At 40.8% G+C, this 24,358-nt stretch overlaps 1 protein-coding gene across 1 annotated transcript in view; it reads left to right on the top strand.

The window, feature by feature from the left end:
- Positions 1-24,358, top strand: part of MSRA (methionine sulfoxide reductase A) — a gene marked incomplete at both ends in the record, with an annotated part of 265,675 nt that overhangs the window by 129,045 nt on the left and 112,272 nt on the right. The window lies entirely within an intron of this gene.

Below are 24,358 nucleotides of genomic sequence, written 5' to 3' on the forward strand. Positions count from 1 at the left end.
TCGCCTTTGCTGTTGTGGTTAGTGTTTTTTTCTTTATGTTTGGTTTTGTTTTTTGTTTTTTGTTTTTTTTCCTGAGGAAAAATAACCTTCCCTACAAAGACAGGCTGAGAGAGTTGGGCTAGTTCAGCCTGGAGAAGAGAAGGCTGCGGGGTGACCTCATGGCAGCCTTCAGTACCTAAAGGGAGCCTACAAACAGGAGGGGAATCAACTCTCTGCAAGGATAGATAACAGCAGGACAAAGGAAAATGTTTTTAAGTTGAGGAAGGGAAGATTTATGTTGATGTCAGGGGGAAGTTCTTTACCATGAGAGTGGTGAGGTGCTGGAACAGCTGCCCAGAGAGGCTGTGGATGCCCCGTCCATCCCTGGAGGTGTTCAAGGCCAGGTTGGATGGGGCCTTGGGCAGCCTGGGCAGGTATTAAACGTGGAGGTTGGTGGCCCTGCATGTGGCAGGGGGTTGGAGCTTCATGATCCTTGAGGTCCCTTCCAACCCAACCATTCTGTGATTCTATGAGGAGACGGAAATATAAAGACCAACTGCCAAACTGTCCTCCCAGAAGTACAAATGACTGTAACTCTGCTGAGGTTACCTGGGTGTATTCTGATGCATGAAAACTATTTATGGGATGTAATACTTAAGTGTTGTGCATAAAGTGAGACTGCAAGTCAAAAGAAAGAGGAAAAACCCACAGGCAAGATAATGTTGTGTGGGCAGAGACTGGAGATTGAAGAAACCTGGGAGAACCTACAGCTACTGGGAGAGCACTGACCTTATGGCCAGAAGTTGTACCAGAGGAGGTTTAGGTTGGATATTAGGAGAAACTTTTTCTCTCAAAGGGTGGTCAGGCACTGGAATGGCTGCCCAGGGAGGTGGTGGAGTCGCCATCCCTGGTAGTGTTCAAGAGGTGCCTGGATGAGGAGCAACGAGAGATGGTTTAGTAGCTTGTGGTACTGATAGGAATGGGAGGGTGGTTGGACTGGATGATCTTGCAGGTCGTTTCCAACCTTGTGATTCTGTGATTCTGTGTGATATGTGTAAAGCTGGTGGTAGCAAGTGTTTGCATTCTCCCTGTATTTCTTGTCTGTCGTGGTCCATTTATTGTATTTCACCACTCCTGTGCCTTCCTCAAGCTGAAGTCTTCACTGAGTGGTACATGGCTGAAATGCTGTTGAGATAACGTGGATGTTTTGGAGAGTATGTTTTTCCTGAATTTGGGACTGTACAGAAATGACTGTGTGTAAACACAACACGCTTTGACTTACTCCAATAATGGAACATCTTCCTGTGCTGGCATACAGATTCAAAACTACCTCACTGTGTTGATTAAGATTTCGAATACACGTGACCTGCATAGTTTTTATGTCTTGGTTGAATGATGACAAAAGAAATCTAATCACAAGACTTCAGCGTTGTTCTTCATGCTCAGCTGTGCCCAAGAGGATGATTGCATCTAAGTTTAAAATAAGCAGGATTCTGGTTGTGTGCTCTCTCACATGAATTTCTCAGGTTGAGACAAGAATTTGGTCTGGTGATAGTAGAGGCAGGGCCTTTGGGGCTGTAATATCCGGGTAAAGGATGCTCAGTGAACATTAGACTTGGTGATCTCAAAGGTCTTTTCCAGTCTAGATTCTGTGCTTTCAAGGAGAAAGACAGACTGCAAGCAAGTTCACAGCATTACTCACACAAAAATAAGAAAAAACATTCAGATCCCTTTGGGAGTATGACACACAGTAGTAGGCAGTGTATTACTTACTTAGAGAGATTTATAAAGAGAAGACAGACGCTAAAGAAGTAACTTTTTAATGTTAGCTAAGCACACACAAAAAAATTAAGTGAAAATAGCACTTGGCTCAATTATAGCTTTTTCTTTCCTGATTACTTTTGCTCAACAGAGAAATAAAAGAAATTAAGAAATTGGTGCTGAGTAGAAAACTGGTGTTTTTTTTTAACTGCTCCTAAATTTTAAGAATGAATTAAAAAAAGGAGACAATGTTTTACAGTGGCACTTTGGCCATTGGAAGATTTCATCTTGAAAAGGATGACACTCTGCCTTTCAGAACTCTACATTATTCCATTAAATAGAATGATCTAAAAAGTTGTTAATTTACATGGTCAAGCTTCTGGGTGCCTTATGGGAGGAAAAGGCTCATAAGATAGCAAGGGATTATAACTTTGCACAGCAGGAAATGTTTTCTGAAAGAGATCAAGAAATCTGCTGATGGAGTCCTGTCTTGGTAAAGCCAATGAATGAATGCTCCTTCAGCAAGTGCTCTTTTCATTTTTATTGTTGATAATTTGCTGTAAGCTGGGACTTGAGTTCATCCATTTTATGTGCATTCCTTTTAGAAGAGCCAAATATGTTAGGAATTCTTTGATGCACTGGAGACGGTAAAGATAGGAAAAGCTGTAAATTATGATGGAGTCAGATGTCTGGTGTAAGAGAAGGGGTATGATGCCACCAGCAAACTCCCATTAAAGCCTATTGCTAGGTAGCAGCTTTAGCCACCAGCAAACTCCCATTAAAGCCTATTGCTAGGTAGCAGCTTTACATTTGTCTGTTGTCTGCTTGGGAGCCCGAAGTACTGCTGTAATCGCAGTAGTGACCTACAAAGATCAGGCTTCTGAAATGGCCATTATCCAGTTTTTTATTTGAAGACCCAAAGTGATGGGAAATCTGCCATTTCCATTAGTAGGAAACTTCCTCTCAGTAATGGGGTGCAAAAGCTGTAATCATAGATCAGTAGCATGACTCAGATCTATTTAGAACTGCAGCAGAGATTTTCACCACCAGAGCTCAATGGACAGTCCATGAGCCACTCAAGATACTTCTGACAGAAGCAGCTGGTAAGTTGAAATGTATTTCCTGTATTGCTTCACACCAAGGATCCGTTCAATCTAACAATCTCCTTCTGCACAAGTTGGCATTATTTCCTTCTTCAAATACCTCCCAGATTCCAGCTATATGAAGATGACATGATTTTAATAATTGCTGTATTAATTTATGTGTTCATTTAGTGTGATTTTGCTTTTGGCATTCACAAATAGAGGGGAAACTTGTGGTTTCACTGACTCTAGAACCGGTTCAGGACATTTCAAGATGAACTTGCTGTAATTAGCCAACATTTTGCTAAAAGTTGGTTCTTGACAGGATCAGTATGTCCACTGAGGAGTGTATGTGTGTAAAAGAGCATTAGTTACGTTATTAACCCTCTGCCACAGTAATGATTATTCCATAAAAACATGCTGTATTTCTGTCCTATCAGCGGAGCACAAAGAAACAGGGAAGTTGGGAAATGGGGGAAAGCGTGGTAATGGGGGAAAAACAAACAGCAGATCCTTCTTAGGGGATCTGAAAACATCAACTTTTTTTCTGAGCAGTTCTTGCTCTAAAAGACTTCTGTAATGCATCTTTGGAGGTTTTCACTTTGATACCAAGGAAGAAGAGTTTTCTTCGTGGCTGCACATCACATGGCATCAGCTTCCCTGCTGGCAGGAAGTATTCTTTCCTACCCAGCACTTATAGCAGTCACCAGTCATTCATCTGCACTGGATTCAAATTGTAGGTGAACTGTGTGACCACCAGCAGGACTGAGAACACAACTCATTTCCACATCAATGAAATCTCTTCAGCCTGTTGATATGGACAAAGTGGCCCATCTGAGGTAACTGCCCTTAAACCTGTACTTCAAAAGAGGCAGCAGCTGCCTGCCGCAGATTGAGAGACTGCTTGGTGCTGCAGATGCTCTTAAAAGCATCATCAGGGTGAACTCCTGGAAGGACATCTCCTCTTTAGCTTCTAGAGACAGCTTCTTTGTTATCAGCATTAGTGACATCCCTAGAAGAGTTGTCATAGCTACGCAGAGGCTCTATTTATGTCAGCAAACAGAACAGGGCACAGATCTGGGCATCAGTCTGACATTGCTTTGGCAGTGCCTGCTGTGCTCTGAGCCAGGCCAGGAGCCTCTCCCAGATAGTTCCTGGGCACTGCTGATGGTTAATGTGGTACAGGTGTCCAAATCCAGTAAGCAGTGTGGATGCACAAACCCTATTTTGAAGCATAAAACGTTCAGGATTATAGAATCACTCAGGTTGGAAAAGACCTCTAAGATCCCGAGTCCAACCCCAGCCCACCCCACCATGCCCACTGTATCCCTCAGTGCCACATCCCCACAGTTGTGGACCACCTCCAGGGACGGTGACCCCACCACCTCCTTGGGCAGCTGTGCCACTGCATCACTGCTCTTTTGGAGAAGAAATATTTCCTAATATTCAAACTGAACCTCCCCTGGCACAAGCAGAGGCCATCACCTCTTGTCCTATCGCTACTACATGGGAGAATATGTCAACCTCCACCTTGCCACAACCTCCATTCAGGGAGTTGTAGGGGCAGTACAATCTCTCCTGAGCTCCTCTTCTCCAGACTGAACCATCCTCGTTCCCTCAGCTGACCCTTCACAGCTTCATTGCCTCTCTTTAGTTGTGAGATGAGTCATCGTGGAGTTGGCTTTAAGGCCAGAGAGTAATCCTAGGCTTTCTGTGTTGACTAATGAATATTTTACACTGAGAAAATGAGTGGACTCTTTGGACTGCCCCACTTTGTTTGGAAGCGTGTTGCCTCTAGTGGCTGCTCTTTACATCCAATGCACTTTCACTTCAGGTTTCCTAAGAGTTTTGTGGCTGCAAAGAAGCAAGAAGGAATGATCAGCTTTATTCCTTCACCTCTGCAAGCGGTGCATGCCTGGAGACACTTCAGTACCTATGACTGAGATAAAAATATGCAGTGACAGTGCTTGCATACATGTGTGCCCACAATGCTAGTATACAGATCAAATCCATCCAGTGAAAAATGAAGTGACTAACCTTATTTTTTGTCGACTAGTTCCCTGTTTGGTTTTATCCAGTTTATCCAGTGAAGTGATTGGATTAGAAACTATTTTTATTTTCTTTGCTAGCAGTGAAAAATGTTAATTGTAGCTGAAATGCCTTTTAGTGATCGTGTTCGAATGTCACATTTCCATAAATTCTGTACAGTTTACTTTCTGCTATTATAGTGCTGCCGTGGAGGAAAAATATTAAAAATCTGTCACTAATGTTTTGAATACTAGACTTGGCACAGACTATGACCTTGCTGGGGAAAGCACAGAGAAAAAAGTCTCTTTTCCCCAAAGGTTACATGTAAGGCTAAGAGAAAAGACAACGGATTGCTGCAGACAGTTGGAGAAATCAAGGAAAATAAGATAATTTTGGCACAGCAGTACAAACATGCCCCTGATTTGCTACTGCCTGGTTTTGAGCAACATAAGCAAATGGAAGGCAGTTTCAACTTTTGTATCCTTGGGCTCCAGTTTAACCTGGAACATAGAATAATTCAGGTTGGAAAAGACCATTGAGATCCCCAAGTCCAACCCCAGGCCACCCCCACTGTGCCCATGCCCACGTCCCTCAGTGCCACATCTCCATGCTTCTGGAACACCTCCAGGGATGCTGACCCCACCACCTTGCTGGGCAGCTGTGCCAGAGCATGAATGCTCTATTGGAAGAGAAGTTTTTCCTAATATCCATGGCAGAACTTTGGGCCATTATGAGCATAAAACAGCCTGTGACATTCCTTCTTGTTGGGAAGGGATGGCAGAAGTTCTTCTGGGAGTAGTTACTCATGGTAGGAGTCCCATGGTGCTCGCTGAAGAGTTGCTTGGGCAGAAGGACTGCATTACCATGGGCATCACTGAGCTCTTCTTGACCCCATTCTAACACTTCTGCCACCCTTTTGTGCTTCCCTTCGGTTCAGTCTTTTTACAGGCATGGGAAACAGGGATGCTTCCAGCTGCGTGGAGTTACTCCTGCAGCACAATGCATGATCTACTGAGAACATGCATTACAGCTGGCAGCCTTGACTAAGATGCATCTCCTCAACTATAAAGGTTAGAAGAAATTCCAAGAAGAGATAGAAATTTGCCATCACTGAGAAGCTTTAAATTAGGACTTGTTTATCTTTCTGAAATATGTTCATCTTAGCCATCAGCTATTAGGTTTGCTGCTGTGAGGGGATATTTTCCTCCCCAAATGGAAGTAGTGGCTTAAATTCTCTTGTGTGTGTTCCTCAGGAGGTCATAATGGCTATAACATTTCTTAATTCATCCTGGAAAGGTGACAGGTACTATGTACTAAACATAAAGTTTGCAGTATCAACTATACCACCATTGCATGTTGTTTACTTTTTTATCTCTCTGTTTTATAATTATAGTGTTTTAGATTTCCTGGAAAGGATGCAGGATTTAATCATGTCATTATGTGTGCTGGATGCTGTGAAAATTCTTTGTTCCAACTCAAGTGGAACACCATTATAATACTCTTATCACCTATTAAAAAAGTAATAAGCTGGGCCAGATTGATCCTAGGCATAATTCTGCTGATGTCAATGATGTTACATCAGGAAGAAGTCTGTCTTGATCTGTTAATATGATGATAAGGGGAAAGAGAAGAGTGGAAACTGAGTAGCAAATATCTTGGAAAAGTAAGTTCTGCTCTCACTGATTAAGTTCTATTTGTGGAAAGTTTTGGAGATGCACAGCATTGCAGGAGCGTAAAGTATTATTATTTGTTGGTACTCTTATCTATTTTTCTTTATTTTCAATGGACTACGTATAGTGAGGAATACGGCCAGGATTCCATTCCATTTTTCTTTTGAGATTTTTGGCAGCACACTTCACTTCAGCAGAGCTGACCCTGAACCAGTGGTAGGTGCAGATGGGACCATTATTTTTCACTGCTTCATTTATTTTGATTTAACAAATGACTTCATTTTATTTCTTTCCTCATCCCTCTTTGTTCAGGGACAGTTTAGCCCTTCTGCAGATCTTCAGAGGTGTTCAAAGATAGGAGTAATGTGCAATGAGTTCTCTGCTCAGTCTTCCAGCCTGCCTTTGTGATCCATTCAGAAGTCTTTAAGGGAAGCTAAAATTAAATGGAAAAATACAGATTGGGATATTTGGTGTATTTGGTAGGATCTAATTTACATGAATTAAGTAGATCAGATTTTGGATGGAGAAGGGATATCTTATGCTTCTGAACGTGCAGCAACATGTGATCCAGAATGGAAACGTGGTGGGTATATAGAACCAAAACAGATGGGGTTCTCAGTTAGGAAAAAGCAGAACTAAAATTCTAGATTTGGCTCCCCACAGTACAAATAATAAAATAAAATTGTTAGCCACAATTGTCCTAACCATTAGATGAAAGCAACTGAAAACTTCCCGTCTGTCTCTGTGCATCTTGAATTTGTGGCTACACAGTGGGACGTGCTTCCTGAGCATCTCCTCTAGCTAGCAGTGAGGATGCTCCCTAGAGATGTAGGCCCCTTGTTTTGTGAGTCATTTGGGATCCAGGTAGCAAACTTGTATCAGAAATAGTGCAGCCAGCAGGAGCAGGAAAGCGATTTTCCCTCTGTACTCTGCTCTGATGAGACTGCACCTCAATTAATGCGTTCTGATTTGGGCCCCTCACTACAAGAGAAACACTGAAGTGCTAGAGTGTATGCAGAGAAGGGCAATGAAACTGTGATGGATCTGGAGCACAAGAGTTAATGGGGAGCGGCCGAGGGCACTGGGATGGGTCAGTCTGGAGCAGAGGAACTCAGGGGAGACCTCATTGCTCTTTGTAACTCCCCAGTGGGTTATGGGGAGGTGGGGGTTGGCCTCTTCTCCCAGGTAACAGTGGTAGGATGAGAGGTAATGGCCTCAGATTGTGCCAGGGGTGGTTCAGGTTCATATTAAAGAACATTTATTCCCATAGGGAGTGGTGATGCAGTGGCACAGCTGCCCAGGGAGGTGGTGGGGTCACTGTCTTTGGAGGGGTTCAAGAACCACGCAGATGTGGACTGAGGGATGTGGTCAGTGGGCATGGTGGGGTGAGTTGGGGTTGGGGATCTGAGAGGTCTTTTGCAGTATTTATGAGTCTAGGATTCTAACTTTCTAAACGGGCGTATGATATGAGGACTCTTGCACCAAAAGTGTGTGATGTGTTGGTACCAGCTCCTGCTGCTGGCAGGGGGGGCAGGAGGGGCAAAATCCTCTTTTGTGGGCTTTCCCAAAGAGTCACACACGCTGAGCCCCACCAGAGCCTGTACTGATTAGTAGTATCTTTTTGGTAGCAGTGTGGATTCAAGGAACTTTGCATAATAAAGAGAATCATTTCTAAAGCCTGCTGGAAGGATAACTATGAAATGATGGAAAAGGAAATAATTAATTAAAAAAGAGAAACATTTGCAGCCAAGCTGCATTTTTTGCTGCTAATCTTATAGTAGGCCGTTTTGATCTCATACTAAAAGCACAGGAATAAATAGTGTCACAACAGATATGGAAGGCACATTCTGCAGCCCTGTTTCCTATAGGGCCAAATGTCTTACTGCATATTCATCTATTTACTGCCTTGAATTCATCTCTCGTTCCTTTATTTTCAATATGATAAAAGACTTTTCCCTGTGCAGACTCATTATTACCATGAAATAGAATTTGTCTACACCTGATAAGTTCATACAACGCGTGAGGGCAGAATTCATCAAAACAATTGAACTATGAGTGGTGATATCACTCCGTTGCTTTTTGCCTCCTTTATTCTCATTTTCTTGCATTAGCATAGTTAAACAGGAGCTGCTCTGCCAGAATGTCAAAGAATATCTTACAAAAGCAGTTGCCATAGTGTTATACCTGGATAGGAATTCTTTTTATACCACCGGCGCGGTAAGTGGTTATTTATTTGTCCTTAAGCATATTTAATAGCTCTTAATTGGAAGGATGACACAGAGCGTTAAGGAACATCTTGTCTAGCAGAGCTATCACTCCTATTGTGCTTGATAAAGATTGCACAAAACTTCTTCAGATAACTTATTAAATAAGTAGTTACAGGAAGATAACTCTTTTTTCTTCCCTCTTCCAAGATTCCCCAAACTCCCACTGCAGTTGTTACTTACACCAGCAACACAGCCATCCTCTCCTCTTTGGGAAACCCTCCCACAAGCGAAACTTCTCCCTGATTGCAGGAGGGGGAAGATCTTCCCATTTAATTACATCTGAAAACCAGGAGCAGCAGCTTTGCTCATTCAGCACCATGGGCTTGGTCAGCACATGCTTTCTTCTCCGTTGGGCTCTTGTCTTCTGTTGTGGCTCAGCAGTGGATTTAACGCTGGGCCTCTCCTGGCAGCTCTTTGGAGCAGAACATATTGCAGGAGGCAGGAGCAGTGCCTCAGCTGGGCTTTGCCTTGAGACTCAGCTGATTCTGTTCTATTCTTGACTCCAAGGCTGACTTGGGTGACCTTCAGCTCTTCCTGCCCATTGTCCTCATTTATAAAAGAGGGGATACTTTATCTCATGAAGCGCTGTGGAATCTACAGCCGCGTGGGTTTTTTCTGGTGGCGATGTGTGGGAGGGGAGCGTAGTAACACGAAGGAATAAAAATTTTTCTTTTATCACCTTTAGTCATAGAATATTCCAACTGATGTATTTACATACTTATATTTCTACATAGCTTTATTTGGCTGAAAAGAAATTTGTGTCAGAACGTTTTCCATTAAATGTAATTTCCAGTGTCCATTTTTAAATTCTGAAGGCTTTCTGGTCTTGTAGGATGGAGGAAGAAAATATCTGCGTGTGCTATGTGCAGTCTTCCTTGGGTAATTTCTAATTGTTCTACGTTTGCAGAATGTCACGATACAATTACAGCCCCACAAGTCCTCTCCGGATATGTCACGAGAGGAGGAATTTTAATGTGAAATACATTTTCAGAGGTTTTTATATGTCTGCAGAATGCAACATGACAGCTTTGTTCTGTGCTGGAACGTGCCGTGCAAATGCACTGACTTCATCAGAGGTACTATTTTCGTTTATGACAGAGTTACTGAGGACAAAAACCTTCCCCTTCCCCTTTCCTCGCTTTCCCCCCTCAAACCTGTATTGTTTTGACATACTGAATATGAGAAATAATGTAATAGCAAAGGAAATGCAGTATTTTTCCCCTATTGGAAGGTCTGTGTCGTATTTACTGTCTCCTTCATTGAAGACCTGTTATGAAGATTGAACGTTAAAAAAATCCTTCCCTGGCTGGTTTTTTCTAAAGCATCTAATTCTTCTTTGAAGGTTTTTATTCCCCTAGAAGTATTGGAAACACTTTTTTCTGTATCTCCTTAGTTGAATGCAGCAGTATTCCAGCACTACAAGCCAAGGTAAATCTTATTTCATTGTAAAACTACTACCTTGACATAACCAAAATAATAATAATAAAAAAACCCTCAGGGAAAAAGAGCCAACAACCCTGAAGCCAGAAATTACTGCTTATGCAAGAGTAGCGTTAGTGGTTGTGCCATTCCCTTTTAAATAATTCCTCTCTAATTGGTAACCCAATGTAATGGGTAAGTGAACATATTTCACAGCAGCAGCTGTTGGATGTTCAATGACTGGAAAATACAGTGATGGTTAAGTGTATGGAGTACTCATCCCATCAGTAAGAGTAAGTTAATCATATACAATTCACTGAACAGTAGAGTTGCATTTGCAGAGCAGTGGGCTGCCTTTTAATTGTTGCAGGTCTTTTTCAATATCTTGCAGTATCTTTTGTCTCAGCTGTAGCAGTTTTGGTTGCATCCCTAAAACTGTCAGTCTTCCTTATTTTTGCAAGGGCCTAACAATTCCTCCTTCACAATGCAGCTTAAATTGGACCAGATGCTGCATCAATAGAACAGTCTGCCCATCTCAGAGGCATTAAGCCCAAAATTATTTAGAAAATTGAAGCCTTTAACGTACTCTGGATTAATGTGATTAAGTAGAGCTTGCTTTAATTCATAGCCATCTATTCCTTTATTAATAGCCATTTCATCAACAGGAGCAGCACATATGGGTACAAGATGACTGAAAGTTAAATTGATTGCTGTAAGCCTGTAAGAAAAGCATTTAATGTTTCAATAATAACTGATGTAAGACTTCACTGTGGGGCATTTTAGATAGAATCAGACCAGCTTATAGGCACAGTATTTATTAACATCCTTTAATTTTTAATATAAATGAAAGTCTTTTTTTTCTATCCCTTCTTTAAGTCAGCATTTGATATACAAGATCACTGTAGTTATAAAGGAGAGTATCTGATGTGAGTGGTAACAGCTGGGCCAGGGCATAGTGGAGACTAGACTTTTGTCAATCTTAGGGAAAGATAAAGCGGAACAGAGGTTTGTTTTGTGTGGGTAAACATATCCATGCATCCTCCAGTGACATACATTTCTGATCCTACAATCTTTATACATACTGGAAGCTTGTATACCCATAATAAAACAAGTCTGTGGTTCACACACTTACACTCCATTCTTGGGGAAGGTTTGGGTAGTCCTCATTTATTTCCCAATTCAGTAATGGTTATCATAGAATCACAGAATGGTTTGGGTTGGAAGGGACCTTTAAAGTCATCCAGTTCCAGCCCCATACCGTAGGCAGGGACACCTCCCTGTAGCCCAGGCTGCTCACAGCCCCATCCAGCCTGGCCTGGAGTGCTTCCATGGAGGGGCATCCACAGCCTCACTGGGCAGCCTGTTCAGTGTCTCACCACCCTCACAGTAAATAATTTCTTCCCAGTATCTAGTCTAAATTTCCCCTCTTCCTGTTTTTGTGTACTAATTATATATACAAGCACACACACTACTGTTTGGAACCTGGAGCTGGACTTTTTAGTGGGTCCCTTCCAGCTTGGGATATTCTATGATTTTAAGTATAAGAAGAGCAGAGAGAGATTTACAGTTGGTATTTTTAAGAGGCATGAAAGAAGGGAAATCAGTGAGTTGCTCTTAGGAATGAATTGCAGTTTTTGTTTAAGTAATCAGTTTTGGCAAGTTTGTAATCCAACCTTAAAGGAATGGGTACTTTTTCAGAAAGTAATAGGAGGCTGTCTCACAGGAGGGTGAACCGCTAATTAGATTGTCACAATGTTTGTTAACAAATGTCATGGAATGTGTCAGAGCAGGTAGATTGAAGTTGGAGAGTAGTCCAAAATACTACCGATAAGGCTTTGTGGAACAGAGTCTGAGAAACTTGTAATTCAGTGGGAGTCTGGGTGATTAGCTTTTACTACATACCTAATTATTAGATGTTGGAAGTTAGATCAGGTGAGTCAAAACTGCATTTGGGGCAGAAGGCAGGCAGTGGGATTCTCAGAGGAATGTATGTGGTCCCCATCAAGATGTCGGCACTTCTAGTCATTGAGGTGAAAAGAACTTTCTCTGTTAAGAAACTGCATTGTGATACATATTGAAATTATGTAACCTATGCTTCTCTCCCTTAGCAAGGCTGGGGAGCTTCACACAATATAGAGAAAAGCCTCTCCAAGAGTGATGCACTGGAACAGGTTGCCCAAGGAGGCTGTGGATGCCCCATCCCTGCAGGCATTCAAGGCCAGGCTGGATGTGGCTCTGGGCAGCCTGGGCTGCTGGTTGGTGACCTGCACACAGCAGGGGGTTGGAACTGGATGAGCACTGTGGGCCTTTGCAACCCAGGCCATTCTATGACTCTATGATATCCATGAGAAAAGAATGTGTGTCCCTCACTCTGCCAGACGTTATTAAATTCAAACAGATCTCGCTGTTGTATGTACTGTGCAAGAAACACAAATGTGAGGATGGTGATTGATATTATTTGAAGGTATCCGTTTCTTGAGTTTTGTTTTTAAATAGGTATTAATGACTACTTTTCCTTCTCCATTGTTTTCTAACTACTTTTGGGCATCCACGTTGGTTATTTCTTTTTGGATGGATTAATATCAAGGAATACTGGTTTCATGTGAATTAAAAACATTTTTGGCCTTTCTTAAATATTCCCATTTAAGTGGGAATTTTAGAAAGGGTAGAAGGGACGTGTAATTTAAAACCCTTGATTTGTGAGTGGTCACATGGAGATAATGGATAGTCAAATACAATGAATGTCCATTTGGTTTAAACAGGAGGTAAATGCTTTCACTGGTTTAACATGAAGTACAACTTTTACATTTATGCAAAAGTGACAAAACTATTTTTTGTAACAGGTAAGTAACTATTAACAGTAAACTGTGTACTGGAGTAAATTTTAATTAATTTACTCAGCGACTGAAATAAAGGTGGCTCTTATTGGTCTATTATGGCATAATTAATCATCAGTAATAATTCATTTTACACGGCTTTGTGAGGTTATGCATTGGCATAGCCATTCATTAAAGTTGGAGTGAGAATTAATAATGTCTACAAGGTTTGCCACAAAAAAAAAAAAGTGAAATATCTGTAAAGATTTATTAAAGGCTAACAATTGATCTACTTGCCTTTATTTTTCAAACCTGATCTCAGATATGGGTCACACAGCTGTAGAAATATATGAGCTGGCGTTTGATCTGTTTGCAGCGGTTAATGGTCTTTGTGAAACCTCTGACACCACGTAGCATATTTTTCATGGTGTCCTTAAGGAGATGCTTGTCATCACTATCTGGGGTTTTATGCTCAGGGTGAGATCCTAGGAATGAAGAATTTCCACAGTCAGAAATGAGAGACTGTAAAATGTACATGTAGCCTTCAGTGATGATGGCCTCTCCTCGTTGCAGGGCTGCTCATCAGGAAGGCTGGTGACAATAAACGTGCAGCCAAGGAACAGTTGATTCTTTCCATCACTTTTAGTGGGTGACACGGCTTTTATTCTCTGTTTGTACAGCAGCTTGCACAGTGAGATGGCAGCTACAGTTGGCTCTGTATGATAGAATGGCTTGGGCTGGAAGGGACCTGAAAGGTCATCTGTTCCAATCCCCTGCTATGGGCTGGGTGCCTCCCACCAGAAAAGACTGCTCAGAGCCCCATCCAACCTGCTCCAACCTTGAGCACCCCTAGGGATGGGATATTCAAGTAGTGTTAATGTCCAGGCATTACAATAATGAAATATGGCAACCACATTTTCTTGTTTGACATGAAGTTGGAGTAGCTATCATGTTTCTTGTGAGTTTCCCACCTAATCCTTTCCCTTCTCTTTGCTTTGTTGCTCTTCTTCACCCGTTCTCTGCCAATTCAGTCTTCTACTTTCAAACTCGTTTGATTATCATTCTCTTAAGTCCTTTAAATAACTTCTTAATCAGCCAGCCAGCCAACTTTTCCACCCTGCTTCTCCCATCTCACATCTATCACCCACCACATCTGTACATGTCTTATTGACCTAATTCTGACCCCTCTGCAATTTTTGATACTTATACCAGGCAAATTTTTAGCTTCCTCCCTCAATGATCCTTCACGAGTATCACTTCAATATGGACAACACTGTAGTGTGTGTTTGAAAGCAAAGTAATGGGATTTCAAAAGCCCTTAGCGAGGAGTGTTTGCTTCACCAAAGCACTGGAAAGGAAATAACGAAATACATTTCTCCTGCTTTCAGATGAAGATTTTTTGTTCTTGTTCCCTTTTTTTCAGTTCCTCCGTCTTGTCTGATTTTTTTTTGAAGATGCCTTGTTTGCCTCTGTTCCCAGACATCAGCCTTTTAACAGTTCTCTGTACCAGGTCCAACATAATCACATGGATTTTTGTAATTATCGACCTCTCAGTAATGAACATCACCTGCACCTAATGCTCAGTTCTTCCCAGCATTCTCATAGCTGTATTTCAGATGAGTGAGTTGTCAATGCTTCATCCTTCAGCTCCATTACACAGGTTGATTCCGACAAAGAGTTCAGCAGAAAACAGGTTGCTTGGCCACTTTTTGAATATTCTAGAACTCTACTGTTAGTTTTCATGGGCCTAAAAGCATCTAATTGGAATCTCTGATAGCTGTAAAATAATCTCGAATGTTCATCCTGGTACTCTTTTCTCTGGAACCTTGTGGGTGTCTCTCTGTCATCATCACATCCTCTGCTCTGTTGCTCTCTTTGCGGTTTGCTATCTATGAGAAGCGTCAGGTGAAACCATCTTCTGCTTTTTCCATGTTTATTTTGGGAAGTAATGATCCCAACCATCTTTGTGTACAGCGCACAGCTGTCAGATTAGCTTAATAATAATTAGATATGAAGAGAAGGTTTCAGAGTACAGATAACAGCAATATTGTCTCATTTTTTCCTTTCCTTTCTTTTCTTTTTTTTATTTTTATTTTTTTATTTCTCTCACCTTCCCCCTCAAGTACTAAGTATCTAATTTGTAGATGTGAGCAGTTTTCTTCCAAGAGCTGTGTTGTTCCAATTCACAAAGAGTGAGAATTGGCATATTTCAGAAATCTAAGCTTGTATTCAGAGAATCCTCGGAGTGTGAAACTCTAACTGAAATCACTCAAAAGAGAAAAGGATAAAACTGCCATTTTGATGATCCTAGTGGAGAAGAAGAGATTTAGCATATCTTACTTGTTTCTTCTTTTATAATCTTCCAGATTATTCAGCGTTTTCCAAATCCTTACACCAAAATTGCTATAATAGTTGTCCCTAGGCATTCTATTTACCTCCATGTATTCCTTTTGATATTTGTTCTCAGTTCACATTTCAGTTATTCTTTTCCTTCCATTCTGCCCATTTATTTAAGGAAATTCTGAGTATTGCATAACTTTAGTACAGAGCCTTCCCAGCTAAAAGCTATAATTCTTTCTTTCTTTTTTTGGAAAAGAAAAAAAATAAATCAATCTTATTTTCTGCTAAATTGACATGAGAAAAAGTTTTCCCATTATAGATTGAAGCTAGGTCCCAGTACAGAGTGAAGGCATTTCATTTAGACATACCATTTTCTCTTGTCCATTTCTCTTTTTGGCCTACAGCAGAGCCTGGAACTACTTCTGTTGTGTTGTTGTTTTTTTTTTATGAAACAAAATGGACCTATCTGTAGGTAGTCCCTAGAATCTTTTAGGGATTTGTATTAACTTTGGAGTAGTGAATAAATCACGACTCCCTAAGGAAAATTTCAATGTTTCAACAGTCTTGCCTGGTTTTGCAGTCATCTTCTAGTTCTACAGGACTTTGGTTCTACATTCTCTTTGGTGAGAGAAGGGCATAACGCAGGTCCTGGGGAGACTGTCTGACTTTGCAAGGAAATACTGAGGAAATGTATTTGTAATCAGACAGGATTCAATCATTACCTATAACTCCATTTCTCAAATTGTCACAGGATCTGTAGGAGACTGCTGCCTTCTGGAGCAGCAGGTGAAGTCATAGAGTCATAGAATTGCTCAGGTTGGAAAAGACCCTAAAGATCGTCATTCCAACCACAACTTAACCATACTACTCTAAATCTATCAACCCTCTGCTACATCATGTCCATGAGCACCACATCCAAACGGTTTTCAAACACATCCAGGGATGGTGACAAGTGCGAGTGATTTGTTCTGAGCCAGCTCCAATAAACTAGATGCATTTGTGGCACTGCTGCATTAGTGGAGATAGTTGTTATTTCATGTAGTCAAAGATACCATCCTATTTATTGGGCTTGTTAGAAAAGCTATATTCTAGAAATGGAAGATATTATAGTGAAATTGTTGCCATATGAATTTCTTACCTGCAGTCAAAATTATATCATTTATATTCCATGCATCTTGACAGGACAGATTTTGTTGTTGTTGTTATCTAAGCATGGTGATATTGCCTCCCTATGACCCACATGGCATATTTATACAAGGCAGGTCTGTGTGTTTGGGTTTTCGATGAACACAAAAGCTCATGGCAGAGCTCATTGTATTCGAATAAGTTATGTTGCACATTTGGAGAATTAATTATGAGGAACACAATGTAATAGTGGTTTACGCTCTGCAAAATGGGGATAATGGAATCCAGATTTAGAAAGCACTTTGAAGTCCTTAGGACAAGAGCATAGTGCAACTGTGACACTGTGTTAATCTTTTATCCTCAGAGTTTTTCATGCCCATGGATAATAGGATATATTTCCTGGGCAGGTCTTTATTCATTGAGTTTATCTTTTATGATAAAAAAAGCCAACATCATTTCATTAATTGAATCCTTCAAAGGAGCTCTGCAATGGAGCAGTCTTCTGGGCTACTGAATTCATAACTGTGTGAGAGAAAAAAATCCATGATACTAGACGAAGGCTAAAGCTGTATGGAGTGTAATGCAGTGGGATAATGAATCTTGTACTTTAATCAGTGGCCGACGTTTGAGTTGCAGTTCAGATCAGGTCGAATCCACATAGCAAAGGGCAATGGGTATAGGTTGGATGCCCCAAAGTCTTACACTGCTGTGTTCTGTCTCCTGTTCTCTTCTGTTTCCATGCATTCCCATACAATTTTTTTCTGTTGTTGATCTCTATGCATAATACTGTATTTATCAATCAGTGTGTATCACTGCAGCGATGAACCGAAATTCACCTTATCCAAATTATCCAGTAGAGAACTAAGCTGAGCAGTTTGAGATTGGATTCTCCCTAAACACAGAATCTAGCACTGTGGTCATTAAATCTTTCCTACAGCATGATCAATTTTAATCGAAGGAGTACCTTTATATTTGTGATGAGCTTCCAGTGACAGGGTTATAATTTTTTATCAGAAATAAATAAAACTTTCTAGTGATATTACTCTACTGACAGCAGGTTCGGCACAAGCCTTGGACATACCTTCTCCTAAAGAGATTCTTTATTGAAAAGTAAAAATCTTTCTTTCCCTTTTTTGGGTTCTGCTCTGTATTACTGTTTTATGCAGTACAGAGAAAAAAACACACCTGTAATGCAATGACTTTGAGAAATGTCAAAGTAGAGGGTGATAAAATCAAAGAAAATCTTGACATCATCTTCCACACAGAACGAATGGGGAAAACATCATAAATCCATTGTATAAGGATCATCTACACAAAAGATAGAGTGTTCACATATAGTTAAATCAAAACTGTATGTTGTGCTGCTACTTTGCTGTTAGGAAGTTCTAGGAACATGTAGTACATTTTCTTGTGCATTCTTTGAGGAGATAGAAATAGATGTATTTGAGTTGGTTGGACTCGATGATCTCTGGAGGTCCCTTCCAACCCCTACAATTCTGTGATTCTGTGAATGAAAAATGATGGGCTCTGTATTTTGTTGCAGTCTCCCACAGCTTGTAATATAGTCCAGGAAAGAAAACTGAATGATTTCTGCTTCTTTATGTTATTGAGCGTTTCAGTCTCAGCCATGTGACGCGTTTCCCACCTAAACTTTGAAGAAGTTCAGTATCATTTTTCAAGAGCACCTGTCTGCTGAGCAGTTTGTTCATTGTACCATCCATCCCGTGTTCATCCGACCAGATTTTTGACCTTAATTTCTTATCACTGTCTAAATCGACTCTTTCTTTATATATATATATAGGTCTTTCAGTATTTGGAAGTCTCTGAAAATACCTTTTTATTTCCATGCCCTGAGCGGAGTTTGAAGCTTTTGTAACACCAATGGTTATTCTGGCATGCCGTTTCTACAGAAATGTACATGTAGACCAGCTATGCCTTAACACTGGGCTCCACAGCAGTGTAAGATGTTGTCAATAACATGAGATTGCTGTTAGTTGTGTGGCTGTATTTCTGTAATTCCTATTACTTCTTCATATTTAATCTTTAATTTTATAAAGTAACATTCTAATTAACGTGTTCTACCCTAAAGTCATTGTTCCTCACTCTAAGACAGGCACAACCATTTGTTTTGTTTTATATCCACCCACTGGAGCTTTTAGATTAGGTTAGATGGGAGAAGTCTGGCATTGCATTTTCCATGGTGCCAAGTATAACTGGTTTGTCAGTAAACATAATTTATTGAGATGTAAAGGCTCTGTCCATCTGATGTGTTTAAATTTAGGGTTAAATTCGGGCTTTAAAAGAAGAACTTTGTAAAAGTAGCAGCATGGTGCCTTTCTGCATCCAGCACTTCAGCTGAAAGTTATTAACTTACCTATGTAAAGATCATATAGAAACTGTAGTTAGGTTATAGTCTAACTCATTGGCGACGATGAAAAGAAAATACAGAAGTTCCAACTCTGTGCAGATAGCAGTGTTCAGAATAGAAAGGCTTTATTAAACTTAAGTGAACAAAGGAAAAAGAGAGGCAATTCACTCATATATTCACAGCATTTAAGGCTTGTAAGGGCTTACTGCATTATTTAATTTGATATCTTTTATATCACAGGTCATTACATTTCATCCAGTTACTATTTTATTATGCCTTATATCTTTTTCCTTTAATAGATATTTGTCAGAAGTGTCTCTTCCAAAAGGAGAGCTGATTGAATTTGAGAGTACCAGGAGAAGGGGAATCAACCAGTTTCCTTAGTTTATAGGACATGGGTTTATAGGAGCACTGAATGGTCAAATGGTGTAATTGAACACTGTGGTGTTTTGTAGAAGATAACCTCCAGTACGAAAAATGTGCCTGCCTTTCCATTTGAGTTTGCCTGGTTTCAGTTCCTACCGCTGGCTCTTGGTATGCTTTTTCATTGCTTGTTCAAAGACCCTCAATCATTCTCTATATCCTCTAATTGAAAACCTTTGGATTTTCTTTTTGAAAGCTAAACATAACATGTCTTCTGGGATTGTCTCTGAAACTATTTGTGAGGAGCTACTTAATGTCAGGATTCATCTCACCAGTCCTGTTCACACCAACCTCATTTTTTTTATTCAACCCTTTTTTTTTTTTTTTTCTTAAATGGGAAAAGGATTTCTTCTTTACTTGTTCCTCTGCTTCCACTCTTGCACTTTCCTCAACGATTGTTCCTTATTTTCAGATTGTGCCACTTGTTCCCTTTGGTAAGATTTTACATATGACTGGTTTTGATTTTTGATTGCATGCACCCTTAGAAAGTGTTCGCTTTCTAAGACCCTCCTGTCAGCTTCCTCATCTGAGTTACCCAGAAACTTTGTAAGTCGAGACTTCTTATTTCTTTACTGATAGCAACAAGCAACAAGCTTTGTACCAGTCCCTGGAATGTGCTGATAAAAATGCTGCCATTCAATGCACGTTCCGTTCAGACAGTTTTTTTAGAACTGTCATTTAGACAATTCTTAATCCATTTAACACGTGCAGTATTGATATTGTATAGTGCTAATTTTTTAATCAGACTGTCATGAAGTAATAAGTCAAATGCATTAATAAAGTCTAAGTCTATTACACCCATGCTATTACATTCTACATTTATTACAACTAGACTTGTAATTTCATCAGAGAATGAAATCAAGTTTGGCTGACAAGACCTACATTCCATACAACCATATTGAATGGCATTAATTATATGCCTATCTTCAACAATTTTTCTTCAGCTGAATGTCTTGTGAGATGCTCTGTTGTGTTGTACAGTATCCCCAAGGCAAGGCAACTCATCGAGTTCACTGATCTCTGCTGTGAAACACCAGTCCAACCAGAGATATCCTGTATCACACATCACAACCAATACATTGCCCTATGACCCAGACATTTTTCCCACTACAAATAGTAGAAAAGCTTATCACTGGCACCTACAAGAAAGTGCTTGAATATTTTTTGATGCTGAGATTCCTTTTGAAAGAAATTAAATCAGAATATTCTCTCCTGGAGCACATTTAATGCATTCCAACTGTGAATAGCATTCAGCCCACTTGCCCAGACCAAAGTGAGTCTATTCTGCTAATCCCTCCCAAAGTGCTGGTAGTGGGAGCCTTCAGCCTAACAAAGACATATCCTATGTGTACAGTGAACAAGATGGTAAAGTTTTGTTGTCTCCTTTTATCCTATAGGCGATATATACGTGTGTGCATGTGTTTGTGTGTGCACATATTCCTGTATTTTCCTTTTACAGATTCTTCAGTTGAAAGTACAGTTGAAGGAAGAAGGGCCCCCAAGGTGCTGGAGCCCTGGCACAGAGAGCAGAGATCTGTAGGGTCTCCCCCTTGTGGATCTTCTGCAGCCCCTGGCGTGGTGCTGGACATCCAGCTCTACATGACCCTGCTGAGGCAGGGGTGTCCAGAGGGACCCCGGGGTGCTTCCAGCTCCAACCACTCCCTGATTCTCTGAAGAGATATTGGGGAGGCACACATACAGAATCACAGAGTCATTAAGGTTGGAAAAGACCTCTACTATCACCCAGCCCAACCCCAGCCCAAACATCCAACACCCAGCACCCAGCCCAACCTCGCCCGCATCTCCATTGCTTTGGAACACCTCCCTGGGCAGCCTGTCCAAGTGCATCACCACTCTTTTAGAAAAGAAATTTTCCCTAACATTTTCTTTTTAAATTTTCGTTTGCTTTGACATTCATCTGTCCTCTACTGAAACCAATAAGCAGACTTTCAGAAAATTCTCCTTTGCTATGTGCACCACACCGTAGCTGCAGTACATGGCTGCCTTCTCTGGGCACGCTGTTTTTTCAGGCAGAAGTTCGTAGTATTTAAGCAAAATTTTGTTTAGATTAACAACTGCAGAATTGGCCCACAGTGATAAACTGGTTTCTTTCTCTGTAAGGTTGACATATATTTTAGTACAGCTGTATAAAACAGAGTGGATCACACTGAGAAGGTAAAGCATTATATTTTGTAAATCAGAAACTCACGGAGGATAATGAGCCAGACATAACCTCCTATTTCAGAGCTGACAAAGTCTGTAGAGAACTGGGAAACATGAAGAAGGTAAAAACAAAAAAACAGTTAGCCAAATGTTAGTGCCGTTTAATATTTCACAGCCATCTTCCAAACAATATGAAACTCCCCCCAGAAAACTGAAAAGTGGTCAGGAAAGAGGGAGTTGCAGGACTTTTTATCTACAAAAATTCTCTAATGTTAGGCAGGAAGTCAAATAATATTGCCATTATGGGCTCTTTTGCCCTCTGAAAGTCTGTCAGAATGTTATTATTGCCATTCTTTTCATGCTCATTATTTGGAAGGTTAAAAAAAAAAAAAAAAGTAAAAAAGTTAAAAGGATCCCCAGAGTGGTTTCTCAGTGTGTTCTTGACTAACCTTTGTTTGCTTGCTTAACACATCGCTATCTTAAAGAGAAGCTGGAAATGTAATGAATGATATCTACAACATAATAAAAATTTCCAGGCTGGTTTGAAGAAGCAGATGCTCAAAAGACCTATTACTTTTTCATATAATACTTTACATATTCACTAGGGCCTTGGCTTTAGCTAGCACAAATTGTTTTAGCTCCAAAATCAATAAGCTCTGAAATATGCATTGGCTGAAAATCTGCTGCCTGTTCCTTTCAGTTACATTTAGACATTTGTGTCAGAAAGTATATGAGACTTACGAAAAGTTTATTGCACAAAGAAGGGGAAACTATAAGGAGATGCTGTGAGATCATCTCTTAACTTTGGTGCTCAAGCTACACACATGATGCCTTACTGTATAGAATTGTAGAATCATGGCATGGCTTGAGTTGGAAGGGACCTCAAAGATCATCCAGTTCCACCCCCCTGCTGTGGGCAGGGTTACAGTAGATCAGGCTGCTCGCAGCCCCATCCGACCTGGCCCTGAGCACCTCCAGCAGAAGGGCATAATGGATGTAGGAGATGAAGAGGCTGGGCTGGCCGTATGCCTACCAGTGGCACACATGCCTTTGTTTCAGCAGGCAAAGAGAAGCAAGTCAGAAATGGGGCAGGAGGGAATAGCTTTGGCATTGCGTGGATTTCATAACCCAGTTCACCAAGGGCTGAAGCATCGGGAGAAGAAGCCCACGTGCCATGTGGGTGCTGGCAGGTGAGGAGCCCTTTGAAGTTGTTCCACTTTGCAGGAAATAATGAACTGCTTACAGCATGCAGCAAGTTAAAAAGAATGAGCTCAGTTCTCTAATCCGTTGGCTTGGGCACTCACCTGGGAGATGATTAAGAAGGTGAAAATCTAAACACTATTAGGGAGAAAAAAAATTGAAAAGAAGCACTGATGTGTCACTCAGATGTCTTTTTTTTAATATATTTTTTTTTATTTTCATTGCTCTTTACAGGGAGGTTTTTGCCAGAGCTTGAATCCCCACTGAAAGAGCTCACTGTAGCTAATCCTCTGAGAGCGGCTATGTTTTCTAAGTGGGAAATAGATACAGGATAAACAGACAGTCTGCTGTTGGCACACAGCCCTACCTGCCATGGTGTAATAAAGTCTTATCGGCTGCAGCGAGGTTCTTCTATGGCTAAGCTCCTTGCAGAGCTGAAGGAGAACTGAGCACCATGGCTAGAAATCCAATACTGGCACCTACAAATAAAGGATTTCCATTTGCACATTGAACAGTAAATTGAATTATACTTAGTGATTCAATAAATCATGCGCTTCAAAGTTGTGGCTCTCTTGGGAGGAGGCTCCTGGAACTTTTGGAACTTGAAGTGAAGCACGCTTTCGCTGTGGAATATTAAAAACCAGATAATTAAAACCAATAGGTGATCTGAGGACACTATGACTCTCTGACTTAATATAAATGGACGTTTTGTGATGAATTCTGAAAGAGGTACGAAGTTGAAGAGCTGAATATCACTGAAAGAACACCATCCATCACTGAGCAGATTAAATTGTTTCAGTTGTTCTATGTCAGCTGGTTTAAACCTCTCCTTAGAGGATGTGCAGCTTTTTTCTTTGATTACTGCCTCTCCATTTTAAGAAATCTTACCAAATAAAGATTTGGTTAGAAATGTTTCGATATGGGTGGGTTTTCTTACAGTGCAAAGGAGTGGTTGGCTGTTGCGATGCCTGCTCTGTTCTTTTCCCTGTTGTGTACTTAGCATATAAATCCAAGATAAATGCAATTATTCTGTTTTTGCAGTCAAAATTCACAGCATGATAGAACTGCTGACCTTGCAGGTCATCTAATCAAACTCCCCTGCAAGGAACAGGGGAATTGAAGCTTAATGCCAAAAACTAAGAAGGCAGACAGAGTTTTGGTTTCCTTTTGTCACTTTGGCTTTAGCTGAGTCACATCCAGCACGATGAGCTGAGCTTTGGCGTGCTGCTCAGGTTAACCTTGGGCCTCTGTTGAATCCTTATGAAGCACACAGTACCTGCAGAGTGATTGCACCTTCTTTCTGCCCAGTGCTGTTTTCTCTCTGTGCTTCTCCTAGGGAAGCTTGTGCTCAATCAGTGCCACACGAAGCCTTTTACCTCTGTTTACTCTTGCGCACCCAGTTGATCGGAAGAGTTTCCATGGAAATTGGTGGGAGCTGGGGGTGCTCACCACAAATGATTTGAGATTGTTCATAGCAGAAATAGCCACGCCATATTCAGAAGGAAAACCCAATAGGTTGTGGAGAGGCTTTGAGGATAACAAAAGGTGAATCTGATAAGACTGGCCATCATTATCTCCTTGCTTTGTCTGTGAGGATGAATATTGATTTTAAATATGCTCTGGGTTCTACCAGTCTGTTAGCCACACATCTAAGGGATTTTTTTCCATGAGGTCAGGCTATAGCATTCTTAGGCTAATGCTGTTATTTCCCTATTCA

The sequence above is a fragment of the Tetrao urogallus genome (assembly GCF_951394365.1).
Source record: "Tetrao urogallus genome assembly, chromosome: 2".
Classification (NCBI taxonomy): domain Eukaryota; kingdom Metazoa; phylum Chordata; class Aves; order Galliformes; family Phasianidae; genus Tetrao; species Tetrao urogallus.